This window comes from Mobula birostris, chromosome 13 (genome assembly GCF_030028105.1).
Source record: "Mobula birostris isolate sMobBir1 chromosome 13, sMobBir1.hap1, whole genome shotgun sequence".
Taxonomy (NCBI): domain Eukaryota; kingdom Metazoa; phylum Chordata; class Chondrichthyes; order Myliobatiformes; family Myliobatidae; genus Mobula; species Mobula birostris.
In genome coordinates, this window is record NC_092382.1 from 33,524,242 (window position 1) to 33,536,929 (window position 12,688).

General features: G+C 45.1%; 1 pseudogene; it reads right to left on the reverse strand.

Annotated features, from left to right (window-relative positions):
- The window catches only part of LOC140207884 (uncharacterized), a 58,219-nt pseudogene extending 46,028 nt beyond the window's left edge, over window positions 1-12,191 (reverse strand).
- Between the last annotated feature and the right edge of the window lie 497 nt (window positions 12,192-12,688).

Below are 12,688 nucleotides of genomic sequence, written 5' to 3' on the forward strand. Positions count from 1 at the left end.
AATGACAGGCATGCCAGTCAGTCAGATGATCGAGTGAATCCCTTCCCACAGTCTGAGTAGGAAGGATGGTTGATTGAATCCCTTGCTCCATTTCTTAAATATCTAGACAGAGACAGCAAAACTGATGTGTTGTGTTTGAATTCCCATGGACAATTTCCTTGTCATTTTTAACCTGTAAAAAGATTTACAAAATACATCAATGGGTGAAGGACAACATTTCAGTTGAGATCACTCTAGTTGCCAAGGTGAAGAGATAAATTATCTTTTAACTGGGCACAATGCTGGTATCTGGAATGACCATCAAACTCTCTGATGCTCTTCCTGTCTTGAAAGAATGCAGCATTGTTGCCATCTCCAATCTGTGACCTGGCTGAGTCTGACTCTCTCCATCGGTATTACTCCCTGTTTCCACTGAGCTGCATGGGTGCCTGGCCCCACAGTAACTGAAACACTCTCACACAAACAGCCTTTGTTAACTTGCAGCTGGGATTTTCTTCTATTTACTGTTAATTTAAAGTCCCACAGTTTTAACGCCATGTAAATATCTCCTACTCAGATGTATGGTTGGTCTGCACAGCTGTTAAAAGGAAATAGAGTGAATATTAGTATTATTTAAGATTCTTGTCACAGTCATAGAAAAGTACAACACAGAAACAGACCATTTGGCCTATCAATTTTGTGTCGAGCTACTTAAACTTCCTACTCCCATACCCCTACCATCCAGTTACCCATACAAACCTCTAACATGTTGCAATTCAGCTTGCAAGCACCACTAGTGCTGGCTGCTCACTCCATACCTGGATGACCGTCTCCGTGAACAAGTTTCCCCTCTTGTTCCACATAACGTTTCACCTTTCACCCTTAACCCATGACCTCTGGTTGTAGTCCCACCCCATCTCAGTGGAAAAAGCCAGCTTGCATTTACCCCATCAATGACCCTCAAAATTGTGGATTACCTCCATCAAATCTTTCCTCACTCTTCTACGTTCCAAGGAATAAATTCCTGACCTGTTCAATCTTTCCTTATAACCCAAGTCCTCCAGACCTGGCAACATCCTTGTGAATTTTCTCTGAACTCTTTCAACCGCTTTTACATCTTCCTGTAGGTTGGTTACCAAAAATGCACACAATACTCCAAATTAGGCCTCACCAGTGTCTTGTACAACGTCAACATAACATCCATCTCCTGTACTCAGTACCTTGGTTCATGAAGGCCAAGGTGCAAAAACTCTCGTTCTGTCCCTATCTACCTGTGATACCACGTTCAGTGAAACCTAGACGTGTATTCCCAGATTTCTTTCTTCAACAACAGTCCTCAGTGCCCTACCAGTCCCTGTGTAAGACCTACACTGGCAGGTCCTACCAAAGTGCAACACCTCGCACTTGTAAACATTAAGTTCCATTCTCCATCTCTCAACCCATTTTTCCAGCTGGTCCAGTTCGCACTGCAAGCCATGATAGTCTTCTCACAGTCCACTAAATCCCCAGTCTTGGTGTCATCCACAAAATTGCTGATCCAGCTAACCATGTTATCATCCAGATTACTGATATAGAGGACAAACAACAACAGATCCAGCACTGATCCCTGTGGCACACCACTAGTCACAGGCCTCCGGTCAGAGAGGCAACCATCTGCTACCACAGTCTGGCTTCTCCCAAAGACAGTGTCTCATTCAATTTACTATCTCATCTTGAATGCTGAGTGACTGAACCTTCTTGACCAACCTCCCATATGAGACTCTGTCAAGTGCCTTGCCAAAGTCCATGTCGATAATATCCACTGCCTTGCCTTCATCCACTTTCCTGATAACTTCCTTGAGACATTCTATAAGATTAGTTAGACATAACCTACCATGAACAAAGCCATGCTGTCTATCATTAATCAGCCCACATCTATGCAAATACTTATATATCCGGTTCCTGCACATACGTTCCAATAACTTTCCCCCTACTTATGTCAAACTCACCAACATACAATATCTTAGTTTATTTTTAGACCCTTTCTTGGACAGATGCTGTCCTCCAATCCTCCAGTACCTCACCTGTCACTAAGCATAATTTAAATATCTGTGCTTGGGCCCTGACAATTACTGCACTGTCTTCTGCAATGTCCCAGGGAACAACTTGTCAGGCCCTGGGTATTTAACCATGGTAATTTGCCTTGAGATAGCAAACACCTCCACCTCTGTAATCTGTAAAGTGGCCATGAAGTTGATGCTGCTTTGCCTCACTTCCGTCGACTGTGTCATCTCCAGTGTAAATACGGATGCAAAAAAAAATCTCCCCCATCAGTTTGGTCTCCTCATATGGGTTACCATTCTGATCTTCCAGAGGATTAATTTTGTCCCTTGCAACCTTTTTGCTCTTAACATCTCTGCAGAATCCCTGAGGATTCTCCTTCACCTTGTCTGTTGGGGCAACCTCATGCCTTCTTTTATTTCTTTCATAAGTGTTTGCTTGAATATCCTGTACTTCATAAGTACCCCATTTGTTCCTATCTGCCTGTACCTGGTATGCACCCTGTTTTTATTGATCTGGAAGATGAAGGCCAAAGGGGTGATAGAGCTGGTGGGAGGTGGGGGTAGGGGGGGGTTGTTTAAACTGAAGTTGCAGGGGGAATGGGAGCCTGAATAACAGAACAGATAGTGGAGGGGTTGCAGAGACAAATATTGTTCAGACCTCAGACGAAGTCAGGAATGAAAAAGTTGAGCATGGTGCAGTGAATATGCTCAAACCTGTATATTTCAATACAAGGAGCAGTGTAGGAAAGGCGGATGTGTTCAGGGCATGGAACAACACCCGGAATTAAGACACTAGGATCTGGCAACTGAGTACTGGGACAAGCTGCTTTATGGCAAAGATTTGCTTGATAAATGGGAGTCCTTCAAAGCGAAATTTTGAAAGTACAAAGCAGTTATGTCCTTGTCAGAATAAAATGTAATGATAGAAACTGTGGGGAACCTTGGTTTTCAAGAGATATTGAGACCCCAGTGAAGCACAAAATGGATTTGCATCACAAGGATAGGCAGGCAAGTTCTGATGGAGTATAAGAAATGCAAGAGAACACATAAAAAATAAATCAGAATGTCTAAAAAAGGTATGAGGTTGCCCTCACAGAAAAAAGATGAAGAGTAATCCTAAGGGATTCTAGAGATAGATTAAGAACAAAAGTATTGCAAGGGACAAAGTTGGTTCTCTGGAAGACCAGAATGGTAATCTATGTTTGGAACCAAAGCAGACGGGGAAGATCTGAAATACTTACTCAGGAGATGGACACAGAGTCTATGGAAGTGTGGGAAAGTGGCATTAACATCATGGTCCCTGTACAGATTAAAGAAGAGGGGATGTTTGCTATCCTGAGGCAGATGAGGAAAGGTATGTCGCATCTGGAATTATTTCCAGCTAGCGGACAATTTCCTCCTGCACTGCTCTGACGTATTGGGAAATCACATTCAAGGCAAGTTATAGCAGGGGTTTGCCATTGCCTTGAGAGCACCAGCTCTTAACCCAGCACAGATAGAGAGCGTGCAAGGATGTTGTGAATGCAGTCCAGAATAAAATGGAAAGTAGGGAAAGCTTAGGAAGCTAGAATCAAACAGGGACATGGAGGATTAATATGAAGCCAGAAATGAACTTCAAGAAATAAAAGCAAAACTCGAGGAGAATTCGGAAAGCCATGACGGCCCATAAAAACTCCTTGGCAAGTATGATTAAAGAGAATCTTGAAGAATTCTATACATATATCAGGAGCAAGAGGATAACACGGGAGAGTGTGGGACCACTCAAGGACAAAGGGGGAGGGGAGCATTTGGTTGGATACAAAAGATATGGCTGAAGTTGATAGAGTACTTTACATCAATATTTACCAAAGACAAGGAAGTGGAGCATGTGGAGATCAAGGCCCATTTCCGTGCTGTGTGATCCACCATTCCGGACATAACAAATTAACGATGGTGGCACCGCAAGGCATTGATTTCAAAACTCCACACCCCTCTCCAACCTGAAATAAACCAGACTGAACCCCTTTGTCACCACTGTGAAAATCTGTTTCTGACAGGGTAACATACAGATTGGTCACTTCTGCTAAACAACTGGCAATTGATGAAGTTCCTGTGTCTTCTTCCATTAATGTTGCTTCCTTACAGCAAAACTAACCCTGTCACTGTGTCAGAATCAGTGATTGAATCCGGCCCCAAACACTGTGCTTTTATCCCTGCACATTGTAACTTGAACCACCTCACCGAGGGTCTGATGGAGACACAACCCCTGCCCTCTGCACATGCAATCACATCTCCCCTGATTCTGACATTTCAAATACCCTCAGAATGGTTTTCTGATTCAGTCTGAAGGTTATGGTACATTCAGCTCATCGTCAGACCTGACAAACCATGTCTTCCCACAGCTGGTTCCACCTGTTGGTGTGTCCTCTTTCCTCCACCTCCAGGGAAGCTGCATCTCCACACACACTCCTCACTTGAGACGACTGTCTGTACCCGTGACACAGGAAATCACATCACTGTCACTCTCCTGATACCATGTGTGACCTGCTCACCTCCGGGTATCCTCCCTGACCAAGCCTCTTCCTCAGTCACCATCTGTGAGATTATATAAAACAAAAACAATTAAAATGATCTATCAGACAACTCCTGTACCCCTCCACCCCGCTTCTCTGCTTAAAACTCTTCTCCTCAGCCCCTTCCTTTCTCCCTTTCCCCTTACAAACTCCAGATGTGTATACTGACCAGAACCCACTGTGCAGACAGAGGTCACTGTCAGCCCATGACGGTGACAGCTCTTCCCAGACTCTGGGACTTTGTAACAAACACAATGTTAACAGCAAGATTAGACAGTAATTAATTTGAGGAGAGAATTGTTGCTCACTGAACGGATACCCAAGCGTCCGATACAACGGAGCAGATCCTCCCCTGTTTACAACTTTATTTGACCCGGGTCACGGAACGTCCGATCATCCCACTTTCTCACAACAGCAACCCCATCCTCCCCCCACCCGACTACGGTCCCACATCTTTCCAACCACTCACCCCACACCCACAGTCCACCCATAACCTCTACCCACACACACCGACAGATCCCCTTCACCCCGAACCCCCTCCCAGCCTGGGAACCACAACGAACTGATCCCACAGCCCGGGCTCGGGCGCAAAGCTAAAACCGGGGCTGCGGGACGACCGGCAGAACTCGGTCCCGGCCCTTTCCCACTGTAGCAGGCCCCCGATTCACGCACTCCAGGAATAACCCACTCACTCACCGCCGCCTGAATGGCAGACACACCGGCAAAGGCAACAGCTGCGGTTGGCACTGCGCCTGCGTTTACCAGGAGGTTCGCCGCAGCGCCACCCGTGGCCGGAGGTTCATGCAGCGCCACCAGTGGCCGGAGGCGGGAGGGACAACGGAGAGATAAATCACAAACACGTCTACAGATGCTGGAAATCCAGAGCAACACAAACAAAATGCTGGCGGAACCTAGCAGGCCTGGCAGCATCTATGTACAGTCAACGTACCCAGTTGAACCCTCCTTCAGGACTGAGAAGGAAGGGGGAAAATATCTGAATCAAAACAGAGCGGGTGAGGAAGGGGTATCTATGATCCACATTGTCAGGGTGTTGAGTTTATCAGGAGACAAAGACTGCAGGGACGGGAGGTTTTCTGGTCACTAATACACTGTGTGTGGACCCCGCTGGCAATTCTGGTGTTGTGACCCGAATCGAGACAAACACCACGCTGCCCACTCCACCAACAACACGGCACAGCCGGACACATAACAGGGGAGTTTACATCTCACAACACTGGATTCAGTGATGAAACCCGTGATTAATGTTGTTGTCCCACTGAAATCATAAGAAACGTCCATTCAGGTGTTTTTAATTACAAGCGCACCCCCACCCACCAGCCTGACGTCACACATGGTTCCCATCGCGCGTACCTGACGTCACGCACGCGCTGCTGTGCTCGAGCTGAAACAGTTTAACGGCGGAGCTAATCAGTTCCCCTCTACCACCACTCTGCTCGGTCTCGCGGATTTAGTCCTTACTCTTAATAATTTCTCCTTTGGCTCCCCCCACTTCCTCCAAACTAAAGGTGTAGCTATCAGCACCCGTATGGGTCCGAGCCATGCCTGCCTTTTTGTTGGCTTTGTGGAACAATCTATGTTCCGTGACTATTCTGGTAACGGTGTGGACAGATAATCAACATGGTGCCCAAGGAGTGGGTGGAATTGTTAATTTGGGAAAGTATTAGAGCCATTGCCTGCCTTTATTGTTGAAAATTTTGATTGTTATTAAGTCTTAACTCTTGACCAAGGGTTGAGAGTAAACGCATGATTTACTTTAAACATCTTTCATTTATAAATGAAGAGAGTCAACGCAAAATTTTATTGTTAATAACTGTATTGAATAAGGACTCACAGTCAACGAATGGTTTTCTTTTCCTGTATGTAATTATTTTTATTTTGTAATATTTCTGAATAAAGTATTTTTGGGAAAAAAATATTCTGGTAACTGTCCCCCACTTTTCCTTCGCTACATCGAAGACTGCATTGGCGCTGCTTCCTGCATGCATGCAGAGCTCGTTGACTTTATTAACTTTGCCTCCAACTTTCACCCTGCCCTCAAGTTTACCTGGTCCATTTCCGACACCTCCCTCCCCTTTAAGATCTTTCTGTCTCTGTCTCTGGAGACAGCTTATCCACTGATGTCTACTATAAGCCTACTGAATCTCACAGCTATCTGGACTATTCCTCTTCTCACCCTGTCTCTTTACTTTCTTGCTATATTATATGACCTCGCTCCAGCTTTGATCAAAAACAGGAGAAAATCTGTGGATGCTGGAAATCCAAGCAACACATACACAAAAAGCTGAAGGAAGCTAGGAGCTCAGGCAGCACATATGGGAAATAGTAAACAGTCGACGTTTCGGGCCAAGACCCTTCATGGTGACTGGGGAAAAAGATGAGACGTCAGATGAAGAAGTGTGGGGGTGAGAGGGGTGGAAGAAGTGGTAGGTGATCGGTGAAAGTGGGAGAGGGGGAGTAGTGAATGTAAAAACTTCTGAGGATATAATTTCCTTAACGATTCTCGAAAAATCATTGCTAATGCCTCCACATCTCTTCAGCCACCTCTTTCAGACCTCTGGGGTGTACAGGTGACCTATTTACCTTCAGACCATCTCTGTTTCCCAAGAACCTTCTCCCGAGTAACATAACTTTACACATTCTGACCACTGACATCTGGGACTTCCATATTCCTGCCAGTGCCTTCGACAGATAAGAGTGATGTACAATACTTATTCAGTTCATCAGTTCACCTTGCACCCCCACCCCATTGCTACCTCTCCAGCATCATTTTCCAGTGGTTTGATATCCACTTCCACCTCCCTTTTACACTCTATGTACCTGAAGAAAAATTTGGTATCCTCTTTAACACTACTGGCTAGCTCACCTATGTATTCCATCTTTTCCCTCTTATTTATTTTAGTTGCATTCTGTTGGTTTTTAAAAGCTTCCCAATCCTCTAACTTCCTAGTAAATTTTGCTCTATGCCCTCTCTTTGGTTTTTAAGTTGTCGTTGATTTCTCTTATCAGCCAGTTTTGTCACCTTACCTTCAGAATACTACTACTTCTTTGTGATGTGTCTATCCTGTGCCTTCCGAATTGCTATCACTGCTTTGTTTTCATCCCTGCCCATGTTCTTTTCAAATCAAATTTGACCATTTCTTCTCTCTTGCTCTTAAATTCTCTTTATTCCATATCTGACTTTAGCTTTTCCTTCTCTAATGTCAGGGTGAATTTGATCAGATTAAGATCACTTGCCCCTAAGGGTTCTTCGAACTTAAAGTGACCTAATTAAGTCCGGTTCATTACAACACCCAATCCAGAATAGCCGATCCCCAAGTGGACTCAATCAAGAGCTGTTCTAAAAAAAGCATCTTGTAGGCATTCCAGGAATTCCTCCTCTTGAGACCAACATGATCCTAATTTTCCTAATCACTTGCATGACAATCCCCCATGACTATTGTAACATTGCCCTTTGGGCACGCACTTTCTATCTCCCATTGTAATTTGTGGACCACTGTTTCGGAGCCTCTATACAATTCCCATCAGGGATTTTTTTTTTGTTTTACATTTGCTGTTCTACCCACAGATTGTACACCTTCCAACCCTATGCCATGTCTTTCTAATGATTTTATTTAATATTTTACCAACAGGGCCACACAACCCCACTACCAGCTTGTTCGTGGCTTGTTCTTTCAAGAAACACATTAGTATCTGGGAAACAAAAGGACCTGCAGATGCTAGAAATCTAGAGAGATACACACAAAGTGCTGGAGGGGCTCAGCATGTCAGGCAGCATCTATGGATGGGAATCAATATTTCGGGCCAAGACCCATCTTTGGGACTCTTGATACCCACATATCTGGAAAATCAACAAGCAAAAACAATAGAAAGTAGTGCAAAATCGAGAAAACCTTTGACAAAATTTAGTTCAAGGCTGTTAAAAAAACCTGCCAAACAGAGCTCAGTAGTTAACAAATACAACAAAGGCAATAAACACTTTCATCAATACCGACATTGACTTTTTTATATAAAAATATCTTGGACCCATTTCAATCAGTAAAAGTTACAAAGATAAATAAGAACCGAAATAACAAATTTAGAGAAGACTATTTACACTGAAACCCACTTAGATTAACACTACCCTGGATAGAAGGAGGAAGAATAACACACATGAAAAAAAATCACACAACAGTCAGAGAAAACTTCTAAGTATATATTTTCATCAAAAAATAACAGGATTCAGTGCCCCATGTGCATATGCAATTGTGATAAGAGATACAGACGAAAAAACTTAAATGAGAGGCTAACTCAGAAAAATGAATCATCACTATGGAAGAAAACATTAACCAGTGGAATGAGTACGACCCTCCATGGGAGACATCCCAATGATCTGAGCAGACAAGATGGTGACAAGGAAGCATCGAGCACCTGACTGAGAGTTGGAGACCTCTTCCCAGAAACAGAGGGGTTCCTTGCAGAAATACTGGACAAGGTGGTTAACAAAAAGAAAAAAAAAACATACAAAACAAACAAACAAGGAAATGCAGAAATTGCCAAGAGAAACCAGACACAATCCAACACGTTCCAGGATCCTGCAGCAGGTAAACTCAATCTGATTACTTATGCAGGTACAATCAAGTGGCAAATATCATTCACCAAAATCTTGCTTTAAAATACCTACTCATGAATGACCACCATAACTTCATTTAGGCACGATAAATTCAAGCCTGATCCAGTTAGGGACAGAATCTCACAATTTATATGATAATCAATACATCTGATAGGATAATCTAAAATAACCATCCAGATATAATATTACGGGATAAACAAGCAGGAACAACTCCCTCAATAGATAAAACCATTCTCAACACACACATGTCCTCGACCAGTGGAGCACCTCACCACAGGCATTGTTTGTGTCATCAGTCAGACAACTGAATTATTTTCTCTGCCAATCAGTTTCCAAACGTGGTTACTCTGTCATTCGTTGCAACGCCCCGCTGCTGATTCCCTTCTCCTCATCATACATTCTTACCCCGACCATCATCCAGAGCCCAAAACTTTGCCCTGTTCAGACCAGCCTCTGGTTTCTGACCCTGCTTCGTTGAACATCCAACTGATGGTTTCCCATTCTGCTTTCAGTCTTTAGAGGACTGTATTTTTTTTTCTGACAATCCTTTACAAGCAGGGAAAATGACCCATAATGTGGAAATGAGCCCTGAATAAGTTTATCTCCCAATGTCCTTCTTCCTCAGCCCAGAGATTAGAGGGGTGAAGAACATCTCAGACAGAACTGCAGTCAGCTCGACTTCTTCAGTCTGCAGAAAATTCAAGGAAACCTCTTCACCCACAGAGTGGTGACTGTTTGGAACCCATCACCACAGGGAGAGCGAGAGATGGACAACAGGGGAGGAATTAAAAGGACTGTTGTAGAACAGAATCACTGGCAGGGTCCAGCCGGCCTGAGTTGATTCTCTACTGTACACTAGTTGTGTTGTAAATTCACTAAGTACCAGAGACAGAGTTTAAAATAGAACTGATTTATCTATCTCAGATCCAGAATATTAAACTCCAGTCCCATTAAAGGTGAATGTGCAGCAGAAGAAACTCCTCCCATTCCCAGTGACCAGGGTGCAGAACTGGGTGTGCTGAGCAGCAGCAATAATTACACAGTTCAGCACCGTCAGACACTCTCGAAATTACATTCAGCAACGGTGATGGACAAATATCCAGCATGCAGCTTATTGAAACTTTCTCCCCAGTGTGAACCCCGTAAGGTGTCACAAGGTTAGATAACTGAGTGAATCACTTCCCACATTCACAGCAGGTGAACAGCTTCTCCCCAGTGGGAACTCAATGATGGTTGATTTGGCTGAGAGAATCTCTTCCTTAACTCTTAGTCGGGGATCGGACCAGTGTGAACTCGCTGGTGTCTCAGTAGTTGAGATGACCGAGTGAATCCCTTCCCACATTCTGACCAAGTGAATGGCCTCTCCCGAGTCTGAACTGACCAGTATGCCAGTAGATTGGATGACCGAGTGAATCCCTTCCAACAGTCTGAACAGATGAACGGCCTCTCCTCAGTGTGAACTCACTGGTGTACCAGTAGGTAATATGACTGAGTGAATCCATTCCCACAAACTAAGCAGGTGAATGCCCACTCCCCGGTGTGAAGTGACTGGTGTCTCAGTCGCTGAGATGACAAAGTGAATCCCTTCCCACAGTCTGAGCAGGAGAACAGTCTCTCTCCAGTGCGAACTCGCTGATGTACTCTCAGCTTAGATGAGCAAGTGAATCCCTTCCCACAGAATGAGCAGGTGAACGGCCTCTCCCCAGTGTGAAGTCGCTGGTGAGCCTTTAGGGTGGATGACTGAGTGAATCCCTTCCCACAGTCTGAGCAGGTGAACGGCCGCTCTCCAGTGTGAACTCGCTGATGTACCTTCAGTTTATATGAGCAAGTGAATCCCTTCCCACAGTCTGAGCAGGTGAACGGCCTCTCTCCAGTGTGAACTCGCTGATGTACCTTCAGTTGAGATGAGAAGGTGAATCCCTTCCCACAGTCTGAGCAGGTGAATGGCTACTCCCCGGTGTGATCTGACTGGTGTCCCAGTAGGGAGGATGATTCAGTGAAACCCTTCCCACAGATTAAGCAGGTGAATGGCCGCTCCCCTGTGTGAATTGACTGGTGTCTCTTTAAGGAGGATGATTCAGTGAATCCCTTCCCACAGACTGAGCAGGTGAACGGCCGCTCTCCAGTGTGAACTCGCTGATGTACCTTCAGTTTATATGAGCAAGTGAATCCCTTCCCACAGTCTGAGCAGTTGAAATCCCTCTCTGCAGTGTGAACTCGCTGATGTACCTTCAGTTCATATGAGCAAGTGAACCCCTTCCCACATTCTGAGCAGGTGAAATCCCTCCTTTCAGTGTGAACTGACCGATGTGCTTGTAGGTGGGATGACTGAGTGAATCCCTTCCCACAGTCTGAGCAGGTGAACGGCCTCTCTCCAGTTTGAACTCGCTGATGGTCCTTCAGTTGAGATGAGAAGGTGAATCCCTTCCCACAGTCTGAGCAGGTGAATGGCCACTCCCCGGTGTGATCTGACTGGTGTCCCAGTAGGGAGGATGATTCAGTGAAACCCTTCCCACAGATTAAGCAGGTGAATGGCCGCTCCCCTGTGTGAATTGACTGGTGTCTCTTTAAGGAGGATGATTCAGTGAATCCCTTCCCACAGACTGAGCAGGTGAACGGCCTCTCTCCAGTTTGAACTCGCTGATGGTCCTTCAGTTGAGATGAGAAGGTGAATCCCTTCCCACAGTCTGAGCAGGTGAATGGCCACTCCCCGGTGTGATCTGACTGGTGTCCCAGTAGGGAGGATGATTCAGTGAAACCCTTCCCACAGATTAAGCAGGTGAATGGCCGCTCCCCTGTGTGAATTGACTGGTGTCTCTTTAAGGAGGATGATTCAGTGAATCCCTTCCCACAGACTGAGCAGGTGAATGGCCTCTCTCCAGTGTGAACTCGCTGGTGAGCCATTAGGGTGGATGACTGAGTGAATCCCTTCCCACAGTCTGAGCAGGTGAATGGCCTCTCTCCAGTGTGAACTCACTGGTGAGCCATTAGGTCAGATGACCGAGTGAATCCTTCCCCACAAATTCAGCAGATGACCAGCCTCTGCCCAGTGTGAATTGACTGGTGTGTCCACAGGTGGGAAGACCAACTGAATCCCTTCTCACACACAGAACAGGTGAATGGCCTTGTCCCAGTGTGAATTTGCTGATGCACCTTCAGTGGAAATGACCGACTGAATCCATTCCCACTGTCTAATCAGATGAATGGGCTCCCCCCTGTGTAATATGACAGGCATGTCAGTCGTTCAGATGATCGAGTGAATCCCTCCCCACAGTCTGAGCAGGAAGGATGATTGAGTGAATCCTGTGTTCCACTTCTTAACTATTTGGACAGAGACAGCAAAACTAGCGTGTTGTGTTCGAGATTCCCGTAGACAAATTCCTTGTCATTTTTAACCTGTAAAAAGATTTACAAAATCCATCAATGAGTGAAGGACAGTATTTCAGATGAGATCACTTGAGTTGACTAGGTATGATCTGACAACA